Consider the following 12668-nt stretch of genomic DNA (forward strand, 5'->3'; position numbering starts at 1 on the left):
TAAATGTAGAAGGAATGACAGAGTTAGAAAATTATAAAAGAATGTTAAAAATAGTGGGTGGAAACATTCATGTGGAAAAGATATTTACATAGTCTCTAATTATCCCCCAAATATTACTTATTACTTACAAAAAGAAACAGAGTATCTTTACAGTGGAGAAATCTGACAGGACCACTTAGCTAGGTGATCAAAGTTAACATCACCAGCATCCATAATACATGCATCTTGATAAAATGCACTAAAGAGAACACATCACTTCTGGGCCATTCTTGTCCTAAAACGAATAATCTGAATCCTACAATGAAAAAACATCAGACAACACCAAATTGAGGAATATTCTACAAAATGACTACACTCTGTATTTAATTTTGAGGTCAAAAAACACTAAAAAAGGCTAAATAACTATTCCAGATTGTAGAGTACAAAGCAGACATCACAATTAAACACGAGGTACGATTTTAGATTGGATCTCAGAATGAAAGAAAAACAGATGTAAAGGACATTATTGCAAAAATTGATGACATTTGAATATGGGATGTGAATAGATAATATTATTATATAAAAATTAAATTCCTTGATATTTATAATTTTACTGTGACTATCTATATCTTTTTTCTTAAGATACTTACTGATTTACTTAAAGGTAAAGAAGCATGGTGATTACAACTTACTCTCAAATGATTCTAAAAGAGAGAGAAGGAGGAGAGAGGAATAATAATGATAAAGAAAATGGGACAAAATATTTTAAAAGATCATGAATCTGGATAAAGTGCTCATGACAGTTTTTGTATTATTGCAACTTTTCTGTAATTTGGAAATGATATCAAATTTTTTTTGAAAATAGGAAAATATGAACATGTGGATGATAATTGGAGCAGACTATCATTGTCAAATCTAAAAATACATATAAAAAGGAAAAGAGTGCAACAGTAGCACTAGAAATTAGGAACATTTACCAATGTTATGATAATAATTGAAATAATTTATTGTCTACCAAAGTTTAAGAAAGTCTAAAGTAGAGACTAGAATCATAGAGTGGAGTTAGTGGTAGGATCACATGGGGGAAAAATAGTGCATGCCCATAAACACATTCCAACTGCATAACTATCTCAGAGACAGAGACATTTTCTTGGTAATAGGAGGGAAGACACTCTCCCATTACAAGAACCAAATTTATAAGGTGTTCAAGGCTATCATCATTCACCTTTCACTTTAGTTTACCTAGGGAAAGAGGAAAAGTAGGTTACACTTTATCCCTGGAGATGTGATTTTGACAGTAGTCAATAACTTAATCTTTAACAAGTATAGTAAAGATGCACTCTGACTGTTTTATCTGTTCATTTATGTCTTTTGATAGGATAAGAACTACAAAAGCCTTGATATTGTTTCTGAACAATTCTATTATTCATAATTACTTGAGTAGGAGAAAAGACTATGAGACTTTTTCTCACTAGAGCCCATTTATACTAAATAAAAGAGTGAAAACAAGGCAATATTTCATTTAAATATACTCTATGCCTCCAACTTAAGATTTGAAAAGTGAATTTGGCTCACTCAAGATAAATTAAATAGAAAATAATCTATATAAGGCATGTACATAAATCGAGGAGCAAATTTTTAAAAGAGGAGAATATAGCATATTAGAGAGGGAGAGCATACTATTGAAACATTTTGATATAAATATAATTCATGACATATTTTCTGAGAGTTATAAAACATTTAGTTTGCATTCATTATGAATTTCAAGAAAGTATAGGAATATACACTGTAGGATATAATGGTAAGATAAAGCAATAGATTTTGATAAATAGTGAGCTAGCCAAGTAATAAGTGAGGGAATGATGGTAATGACATGAAGAAAGATGATCAGGAAAATAAAATTACATAGCAAAAATAAAAGCAACATTAGAAGAAGAAAAGAGCAGAAATAAACTGCCAAGAAAGGAAATTATTAATGTGGAGAATAAACATGAACATTCTCTAAATTCGATTGAACACGAAAGCACAAATATCCAAAGAGAAGAAGATAGATATTCTGGAAGAGCGTAAATCCAACATATGCAGAATTGGGAAGAACAGATCAGAAATAATATTGAAGTTATAATAAAAGAAAATTTGTGTGAGCTAAAAAAAGTCCTAGACTGTAGATTATCACAATTTATCATATCCTGGGTCTAAAAAATAAAGAGATCCGTTATTAAGCATATCCTGTAAGAATATTAGAATTTAAGTGAGAAAAATGTCTACTGCTGGAAAAGAGCAACTAAATAGGTCACATCAAAGATATCAAGTAATTAATATTGTAGGTAAAATGAATTAAGATAGATAGATTCAGATATATAAATTAATACCTCCCTTGTTACATATATATAATATATAATACCTCGTTAAATTTAAATGGGGAGAATAAAAAATAAATTAGTGAATGAACAAATTAGTTAAAACTACTTTTCAGCAATAACAAATTGCACATTTTAATTATAAGTGATGCAATTCATAATAACAATACAATGTGAATTGTTTCATGAGTATTTTAAGAAAGAATGTACGTATCTTGTGCATAATAACAACAATATATTTTTACTGAGGAACGTCAAAAAAGAGTTTAATAATTGGAGAGGTATACCACATTTATAGTTGCAAAGACCTGATATTGCAAAGATGACAAATTCTCCGAAAATAAATCTATAAACTTAGTGTAAGTCCAATAAGAACCTTGATAAGATTTTAGAACTCAAGAAAATGACTCTGAAGTCAGTCTGTAAGAATCACTCAGGACCAAAAATAAAATCGGAAAAAGAGAAGACAGAAGATATATAAGAAGGGTATCCCTATCCAACATTAAAATATAATAACATGAAATGGATTGGAAAATACAGAAGCAGACCAACGTATGCCTGCTAATTTAAATATATGAAACCTGGCACTCAAAACTAATGGAGAAAGAATGTTTTCAACACAAAGCGTTAGGTTAGCTGGCTTAACCATTAAGAAAAATATACAATTAATTTCCTATTTCACCTTATACGCCTAGGATTTACATTCAGCTGAAACAGCAGTTAGGGGCAGTTCTGATTGATCAGTTCCTATGCATTATTGTTTAATTGTTTTAATGTTTAATTATGCTTGCATTCACCAAATTAATTTCTGGAATGTTTAGTGATGTGAATTTAAAAAATAAATTGAACTCATAAAACACCTAGATGAACAATGAGGAACACAGGTCTATAATATTAGGGTAAAGGAAGGATATTTGGATCATTATACTATAGGCAAAACTATGATGGAAAAGGCAAACCATAGAGAAATTAAACGAAAAAAATAGCAAGGGGAAAATTAATAACATGTCAAAGAGATACTATTTATGATATATTTTAAAAATTAAACAAAGTATGAATTCATCCCAAAATAAGTGGTTAAATTGTATTACTAGAAAATTAGTAAAAGAAAAAATTCAAATGACCCACAAATGTGCCTATATCTTTCTGAAAATACACATTGAAAAGTGTAACTCAAAAACATGAAAATCACAGAAAATATAATATTTTTACTCTTCAAGTTGTAAAAAGTGTGTGTTTAACATTTTTTTGTTGCAAATTATATTGCAGTTGTTGAGGATATAAGAAGGGTATTTCCAATACTTGTTGCAAGACTGTTAATTGGAGCAGCCATTTAAAAAAAATACCTTCTTTTAGCTGGAATATGGATCTGGTACACCTTTGATATGGAGAAATATCTGTGTGTATTTTTTTTCCAATTCTGTTGTGTGTGTGTGTGTGTGTGTGTGTGTGAGTGTGTGAGTGTGTATGTTAAAACATACATAACATAAAATTTACCATTTTAGTCATCTTATGTGTTCGGGGCAGTGGCATTAGTATATTTGCATTTTTGTGCAAAAATTACCACCATCCAACTCCAGAACTTTTTCATCTTCCCAAATTGAAACTCTGTACCCTTTGGAAAATAACTCTCAATTCTCCTCTCTCCAGACTTTGACAACCACCACTCTAGTCTCTGTCTCTATGATTTGACTATTCTAGGTACCTCATATAAATGGAATCATAAAATATTGTTTTGTGTCTGCCTTATTTCACTTAGCATAGTGCCTTCAAGTTTCATCCATGTTGTAGCATATGCCAAAATTTATTTCTATTTTAAAGCTGAATAATATTCCATTGTATGCATGTACCACATTTTATTTATCTATTCATCCATCAATGGACATTTGGGTGGTTTCAAGTTTTGTGCTATTGCAAATAATGCTGCTATGAACATGCATGTACACCTATCTCTTCAAGTCCCTGCTTTCAATTTTGGGGGGTGTATAACAGAAGTGAAAGGATTGGGTCATGTGGTAATTCTATGCTTAATTATTTGAGGAACTGCCATTAATATTTTCCACAGAATCTGTGCCATTTTATATTACAACTAACAATGCTCAAAGATTCTAATTTCTCCACATTCTCACCAATGCCTGATATTTTCTGGGGTTTTTGATTTCTATTTCCCTGATTTCTCTGATGATTAGTGATGTTGGGAATCTTTTCATGAGCTTATTATTTGTATATCTTCTTTGGAATGTCTATTCAAATTCTTTGTGCACTTTTTAATAAGGTTGTTTGATTTTTGTTGTTGAGGGGTTTTTTTTTTTTTGATCTTTTTTTTTAAACATCTTTATTGGAGTATAATTGCTTTACAATGGTGTGTTAGTTTCTGCTTTATAACAAAGTGAATCAGTTATACATATACATATGTCCCCATATCTCTTCCCTCTTGCGTCTCCCTCCCTCCCACCCTCTCTATCCCACCCCTCTAGGTGGTCACAAAGCACCGAGCTGAGTTTTAAAAGTTATTTTCTATATTCTGATTATTAATCCTGTAGCAGATATATGATTTGCAAATATTTTTCTCATTCCATGGGCTTCCCTTTTATTCTGTTAATAGTGTTTCTTAAAGCACAAAAGTTTTAAATTTTGATCTATTTTTCTTTGATGTCTGTACTTTTTGTGTCATATCCAATAAATCATTGCCAAATCAATGTCAAGAAGCTTTTCCCCAATGTCTTCTTCTGAGTGTTATAGTTTTGGTCATATGTTTATGTCTTTGATCCATTTGAGTTAATCTTTTTATATGGTGTAAGGTAAGGGTCTGACGTCATTCTTTTGCTTGTGGATATCCATTTTTCCCAACACAATTTCTTAAAAACACTGCCATTTACCCATTGAGTGTTCATGGCACCATTGTCAAAGATCATTTGACCCTGTATCTGTGTTTATTTCTGGGCTTTCTATCTTACTCCATTTGTTTATAAGTGTATATTCATGCAAGTAAAACACTATGTTGATTACTGTGGCTTTGTAGTAAATTTTGATACCAGAAAGTGTGAGATGTCCAACTTTATTCTTCATTTTCAAACTTGTTTAGGCAGTTCAGAGTCCCTTGAGATTCCATATGAATTTTAGGATGAATTTTTCTATTTGTGTAAAACATATCATTGGTGTTTTGATAGGAATTGAATCTGTAGATTCCTATAGATTAATATCTGTAGGTATTAAATCTTCCATTCAGGAACATGGAATGTCTTTCTATTTGTGTCTTCTTTAATTTCTTTCAGTAATATTTTTTTTTTTTAGTTTTCATTGTACAAGTTTCGCCTCTTTGGTTAAGTTTATTCCCAAATAAATTATTCTTTTTTTTTTTTTTATAAATTTATTTATTCATTTATTTATTTATTTATATTTGGCTGTGTTGGGTCTTCGTTTCTGTGAGAGGGCTTTCTCCAGTTGCGGCGAGCGGGGGCCTCTCTTCAGCGCGGTGCGCGGGCCTCTCACTGTCGTGGCCTCTCCCGTTGCGGAGCACAAGCTCCAGACGCGCAGGCTCAGTAGTTGTGGCTCACGGGCTTGGTTGCTCCGCGGCCTGTGGGATCTTCCCAGACCAGGGCTCGAACCCGTGTCCCTTGCATTGGCAGGCAGATTCTTAACCACTGCGCCACCAGGGAAGCCCTAAATTATTCTTTTTGATGATATTAAATGGAATTGTTTTCTTCATTTCATTTTGAGTTGTTCATTGTTAGTATATAGAAATGCAACTGATCTTTTTGTGTTAAAGGTCTTGCAGTTTTACTTAGTTCCTCCATTATGTCTAACCATTTAACTTATGGAATCACTAGTGTTTTGTACATATAAATTCATGTCATCTCTGAATGGAAATACTTTTATTCCTTCTACTTCAATTTGGGGGAGTTTTATTTCTTTTTCTTGCCCAATTGTTCTTGCTACAAATTCCAACGTTATGTTGAATAGAAAAGGTAAAAACGTCATCCTTGTCTTGTTTTTAGAGGGAAAGCTTTCAGTCTTTTGCCATTGAGTACGATGTTAGCTGTGGGTTTTTAATCTTATTTTTGCTTAATTAATTAATTAATTAGTTAATTTTTGGCTGTGTTGGGTCTTTGTTACTGCGTTCGGGCTTTCTCTAGTTGCAGCAAGCGGGGGCTACTCTTCATTGCACTCCACAGGCTTCTCACTGCGGTGGCTTCTCTTGTTGCGGAGCACGGGCTCTACGTGAGCAGGCTTCAGTAGTTGTGGCTCGCAGGCTCAACAGTTGTGGTGCACAGGCTTAGTTGATCTGCGGCATGTGGGATCTTCCTGGGCCAGGGTTCGAACCCATGTCCCCTGCATTGGCAGGTGGATTCCCAACCACTGTGCCACCAGGGAAGCCTGCTGTGGGTTTTTTACATATGACTTTTTATTATGTTGATATAGTTACTTTCTATTCTTAGTTTGTTGAGTGTTTTTATCATGAGTGTTGAATTTTGTAAAAATATTTTTTTCTGCTCCAATTGAGTTGATCATGTGGTTGTTTTCTTTCATTCTGTGAATGTGGTGTATTACTTTGATTTTCATACGTTGAAACATTCTTGCCTTCTGGAACTAAATCCCATTTGATTATGGTATATAATCTTTTTAACATGCTTTGGAATTTGGCTTGTATTTTGTTCAGGGTTTTTGCATCAATATTTATAAGGGATATTGAGCTGTTATTTTCTTTTCTTTCGTTTATTTGTCTGGATTTGGTATCAGGGTAATGCTGACTTAATAGAATGAGTTAGGAAGTGTTCTTTTTTCTCCTTTGATTTTTTGGATGACTATAAGAAATATGGTTGTTAATTCTTCTTTAAATGTTTAGTAGAATTCAATAGTGAAGTCTTCTGTTCCTGGGTTTTTTGTTGTTGTTGAGAAATTTTTGAATACTTATTCAGAAAAAAAGACTCTCTCCTTGACCAAATTTTAGTCAGGTTCCTCTGAGCCTTTTTCTTTACTAAGCCTAAAACTTTGCCTGTGAGTACTGCAAAACTCTTGGCAGAAACAGCTCCATCCAACCCTCATTCTCCCCCACCCCCAACACTGAGAGACTTGACCAAATTGTAAAATGGCGTCTATCAGCCCAAGCTCATGTCCCTAGCTTGACTCCAGGTCCCTTAAAAAGTCTGCCTGAGAGAGCTCAATGCTGCAAGAATAATTTACTGTTTGTCCAACCGGAACATGACTATAGGCCCCTGACTTCCCCTTTATTAAAGCATTTACTTTAGAAAACTTGCAATTGTAAATTCTTTCTCTGTCCCTTTAAGATGTAAATCTACTATAATCCAGAAATGCTTTTTTCAAGGACATAGGAGCCATCCCTTTGAAATGGAATCATTAAGAAAAATAGGGCTCCTATCTCGCAGTCTCTGTAGAGGGTAGGAGCCTCACTTCATTAAGTGCCAATTAGCAAACACAGAAGGCCTAATCACATTGACCAACATCCCCCTTTTCAACTCAAACCCCCTTCCATGTCCTTCAGTAGTTTTCCTTTGGTACATCTCAGCATTTAAAAAGCCTCATTTTTTGTTTCAGTGGAGTTGAATTCAGTTAATACTAACGTCTCTCTTCCATCCTACAGTAGCCTGAGTAAAATGTGTCTTGCCAACTTTAACAAATGCCTATCTTTCTCTTTGACAATTCAGTCTTTTCACTAAGTATAAGTATATTCAGATTTTTTTATCTCTTTATGATTCAATCTTATGTTTTTCTAGGAAGTTGTCCATTCAAGTTATTTAATTTGTTGACTTACAATTGTTCACAACACTCTTGTATAATCCTATATATTTTTGCAAAATCAGTAGTCATATTTCCACTTTCACTTCTGATTTTTGGCTACTTGTGGCTTCTTTTTCTTAGTCAATTTAAGTAAAGGTGTGTAAATTTTGTTAATCATTTTGAAGAACCAATCTCGGTTTCATTGATTTTCTCTCTTATTTTTCTACTTGCTACTTTATTTATATCCACTCCAACCTTTATTATTTCTTTCCTTCTTTAAGCCTTGGGATTAGTTTGTTCTTATTCCTTTTGTTAATGGAAATGTCACTTTTGTTGACAAGTTAGGGCCACAATAGGCAGCTTCACAGAACAACAGAAATAAGACAGTCTCAAGAAAATGTAGTGTAAATTTGCAGCAGAAGGTTAATACTTTTCACCCTCTTCCTATTCCTCAGCACTATCCACTCCAACCTTCTCATAATCCTTCTCAAGTGCAACCATGTCCTCCTAGGCCTCAGAAAACTCTCTGTCCTCCATACCCTCACCAATATACCAGTGAACAAAGATGCACTTGGCATACATCAGGTCAAACTTGTTGTCTAGGCAAATCCAGGCCTCAGTAATGGCTATTGTGTTGCTCACAGCTCATGGTACTTTGGCCAGGTTTCCACTAGATACTGTAATGGGATGCTGGTAATTAGGGTCAATATTGAAGCCAGTGGGGCACCAATCCACAAACTGGATGATGCACTTGGTCTTGATAGTGGCAATGGAAGCATTGACATCTTTGGAAACCACATCACCACAGTACAACAGGCAGCAAGCCATGTATATACCACGGCGAAGGTTACATTTCACCATCTGGTTGGCTGGCTCAAGCCATGCATTGGTGGTCTCTGTTATAGTAAGATGTTTTTGGTAGGCTTTCTCAGCAGAGATGATGGGGGAAAATGTAGCTAGAGTTAAGTACATGTGGAGATAGGGAACCAGGATGGTCTGGAATTCTGTCAGATCAACATTCAGTTCTCCATCAAATCTAAGGGAACCAGTGATGGAAGACACAATCGGGCTAATAAGGTTACGCATAGGATGGTTAATGTTAGTATAGGTTGAGTGCTCAATATCAAGATTTTTACAACTGGTGTCATAGATGACCTCATTGTCTATCATCAAGGCACAATCACAGTGTTCCAGGGTGGTGAGAATGGAATTGTAGGGTTCAACTATATCTGTGGAAATCTAGGGGGTGGATAAATGGAGAACTCCACCTTGGACATCATGCCATCATCAACAGAGAGACCATTCCATCAGGAGGAAGGTGAACCAAAAACCAGTTCTCCCACCAAAGCTGTGGAAAACCAAGAAGCCCTGAAGACTTATGTACTGGTCAGCCACTTTCAAATTTGGTCCAAGACACCTCATTACAAATACCTCCATTTCATTTCTTTTTATGGCTGAGTAATATTCCATTGTATATATGTGCCACATCTTCTTTATCCATTCATCCGATGATGGACACTTTGGTTGCTTCCATGTCCTGGCTATTGTAAATAGAGCTGCAGTGAACATTTTGGTACATGACTCTTTTTGAATTATGGTTTTCTCAGGGTATATGCCCAGGAGTGGGATTGCTGGGTCGTATGGTAGTTCTATTTTTAGTTTTTGAAGGAACCTCCATACTGTTCTCCATAGTGGCTGTATCAATTTACATTCCCACCAACAGTGCAAGAGTGTTCCCTTTTCTCAAGGTCAGTGATCTCTTTGTCAATGGTGTAGTACCCATGGGCATAGTTATTGTTAGAATCTTCTTCGCCTATGATGAGCTGCTCAGGATGGAAGAGCTGGTGGTAGATGCTAGTGTGAACTTCATAATGGCCATGAGTTCCAGGTCTAGAAACACTACCCTGAGCCCATGTTTGGCAGCATCCATCTCAATGAAGAGAGTGTTAAAAGAGTCATCTCCTCCCCTAATGATCTTGTCATGTGGCATCTGGTCATTGGGCTGGACACTATTTTTCAGGAAATAGAGATCTCAGCAGTCATTGCCAAACTGGACTCCAGTCCAGCCAACTTGGATGGAGATGGATTCACACATGACTGGGATTTGTAGGGCTCTGCAGGGCTGGATGATGCAAGGGGACAGCAACAAGGATCACCCACTGACAGACTACCAAGGAGTCTGGGGGAGAAGTAGTGAGAGGCTGTTTGGCTCTGAAGGAACCAATATACCCCTTCCTGGGCCACGTGTCTGGAGGGTGGGCATCAGATCCACCCTGCACCTCTTTTTGTTGTTGTTTTACCTGTTTTAGAAAAAAGCCCCAGTTTGTTATTACTTTAAAAAAACAAATTTCATTTACATAATTGTTCAAGTAGGCCTATATAGAGGTATTTTATTTTAAAATATATATGTATGCAATTTTTCTCCTACAGTAATTCATTTCAAGAGAAATTTCACTATGTATCTTTTACAAAGCCCTAAAATGAGAGAGTCAACCATATTCAAATAAACTCCAAGGTATGGGATTGCTTCAGGCCCGTTCCTCACTAGAAACCTAAGCATGGGGGCTCCAGAGACCAAGGCAGAAGGTCTTCAAATAGAGCTGAATTGTTCAGTTAAGTGAATTATGGAAAGAAGACTCAGTCGGCTGGCTCTGGCAGGCTCACCCCTAGAGTAGAACAAAGAGAACAGACGGGGGAGTTCTGAGAGTCACTGGAGCTATCTAAATGCAGAGAGATAGAACTGAGTGAGCTGCAGGGATAATACAATTTCATTTACCTGCAAGGTGGTGAAATAAAGTAGTAACTTCATCTGCCTGACATGGAGGAAGTTTAGAGGTGTCCTTAGCATACTCATAGTGAAATATGTCACCCTTTCACTGTGTTGGCTGTTGGCAACTGGACCGTACTTTCTAGTGACAGCCAGTTCAAGTCCTGTTAGTCAGTGTCAGTGCACTACAGGTAATGAAACATTTCCTGCAAGCCTGTCTCCCAGGGCTCTCTGAATCCTTTAAAAGATGATCTCTTTTGCCCGAGTTCTTAAGATGTAAAGTTAGAGTGTTGATTTGATATCGTCCTTATTTTTAATAGTTGAAATTTATAGCTATAAAATTTCCTCTTAGCACTACTTTTTGCTGGAGCTCTGATCTTTCATGTATATACAGTCATCCCTCCTATCCATGTGAGATTGGTTCCAGGATTCCCTATGGATACCAAAATCTGTGGATGCTCAAGTCTCTCATACAAAATGGTGTAGTATTTGCACATAACTTACACACATTCTCCCATACACTTTAAATCATCTCTAGATTACTTATAATATCTAATAAAATGTAAATGCTATGTAAATAGTCTGGCATGCTGCCAATTCAAGTTTTATTTTTTACAACTTTCTGAAATTTTTACTTTAAAATATTTTCTGTATATGGTTAGTTGAATCCACAGATGCAAAACCTGCAGATACGAAGGGCTGACTATATGTTTATAATTGCTATGTATTGTTGGAGAGTTGACTCTTGTATCAATATATAAAGTTCTTCTTTGCCCCTTGTATCAATTTTCTACAAAGTCTAATTTGTCTGATATTAGTATAATCACTCCAGTTCTCTTTTGGTTAATATTTGCACAGAATCTCCTTTTTCCATACTTTTACTTTTAACCTATATGTGTTCTTAGATCTAAATTGGGTTCTGGTAGCCCATAGTTGGATCCTGTTTTATATCCATTCTACTAATTTTTACATTTTGATATGGGAATTTAATCCATTTACATTTAAAATAAGTACTGAAAGGGAAGGACTTACTTTTGCCATTTTGTTATTTTCTGTAGCTCTTACAGCATTTCCCCCTCATTTACTCCATCACTGCCTTCTTAATTTTTCAGCCACTTTTTGTAGTGACACCTTTTAATTCCCTTCTCATTTCCTTTTGAGTGTACGCTATAGATATTCTCTTTGTGATTACCATGTGACTTTCATATAATATCCTAAAATTATAATCTGTTTTAAATTGATACCAACTTAACTTCAATAGCATATAAAGTTCTACTCCTTTATAGCTCATCACCCCCACTTTATAACATATTTATGTATTTTGTACACAGTAGCTAGATTTATAATTATTTTTCTGTACATGTCTTTTAAATCCTGTAGAAAATTTTAAAAATGTAGTTGGCTAACCAATAATCATGCTTTTCATACTTGTCTATACATTTACCTTTACTGGGGATATTTATATTTTCAATGGCTATGAGTTACTGTCTTGTGTCCTTTCATTTCAGCTTGAACTATTCTGATTAACATTTCTAGTAGAATAAGTCTAGTGGTAATGTACACCCTCAGCTTGTGTTTTTCTGAGAATTATTTAATTTCTCCCTCATTTTTGAAGTATATTTTTGCCAGATATAGAATTTTTGATTGACAGTTTTCTTTTTTTCTTTCAGCATTTTAATACATGATCCCAATGCTTCTGGCTTACAAGGTTTCTGCTTAAGAATACTTTAATAATCTTACTAGAGATCCCTTGTACATGATAAATCTCTTGCTATTTTCAGCATTCTGTCTGGTGTTAGAGTTTGACAGTTTGATAATAATGT

At 34.9% G+C, this 12668-nt stretch overlaps 1 pseudogene; it reads right to left on the reverse strand.

The window, feature by feature from the left end:
- Window positions 1-8501: 8501 nt before the first annotated feature.
- Window positions 8502-10173, reverse strand: LOC137756709 (tubulin alpha-1C chain-like; annotated as a pseudogene).
- Between the last annotated feature and the right edge of the window lie 2495 nt (window positions 10174-12668).

The sequence above is a fragment of the Eschrichtius robustus genome, chromosome X, assembly GCF_028021215.1.
Source record: "Eschrichtius robustus isolate mEscRob2 chromosome X, mEscRob2.pri, whole genome shotgun sequence".
Lineage (NCBI taxonomy): Eukaryota > Metazoa > Chordata > Mammalia > Artiodactyla > Eschrichtiidae > Eschrichtius > Eschrichtius robustus.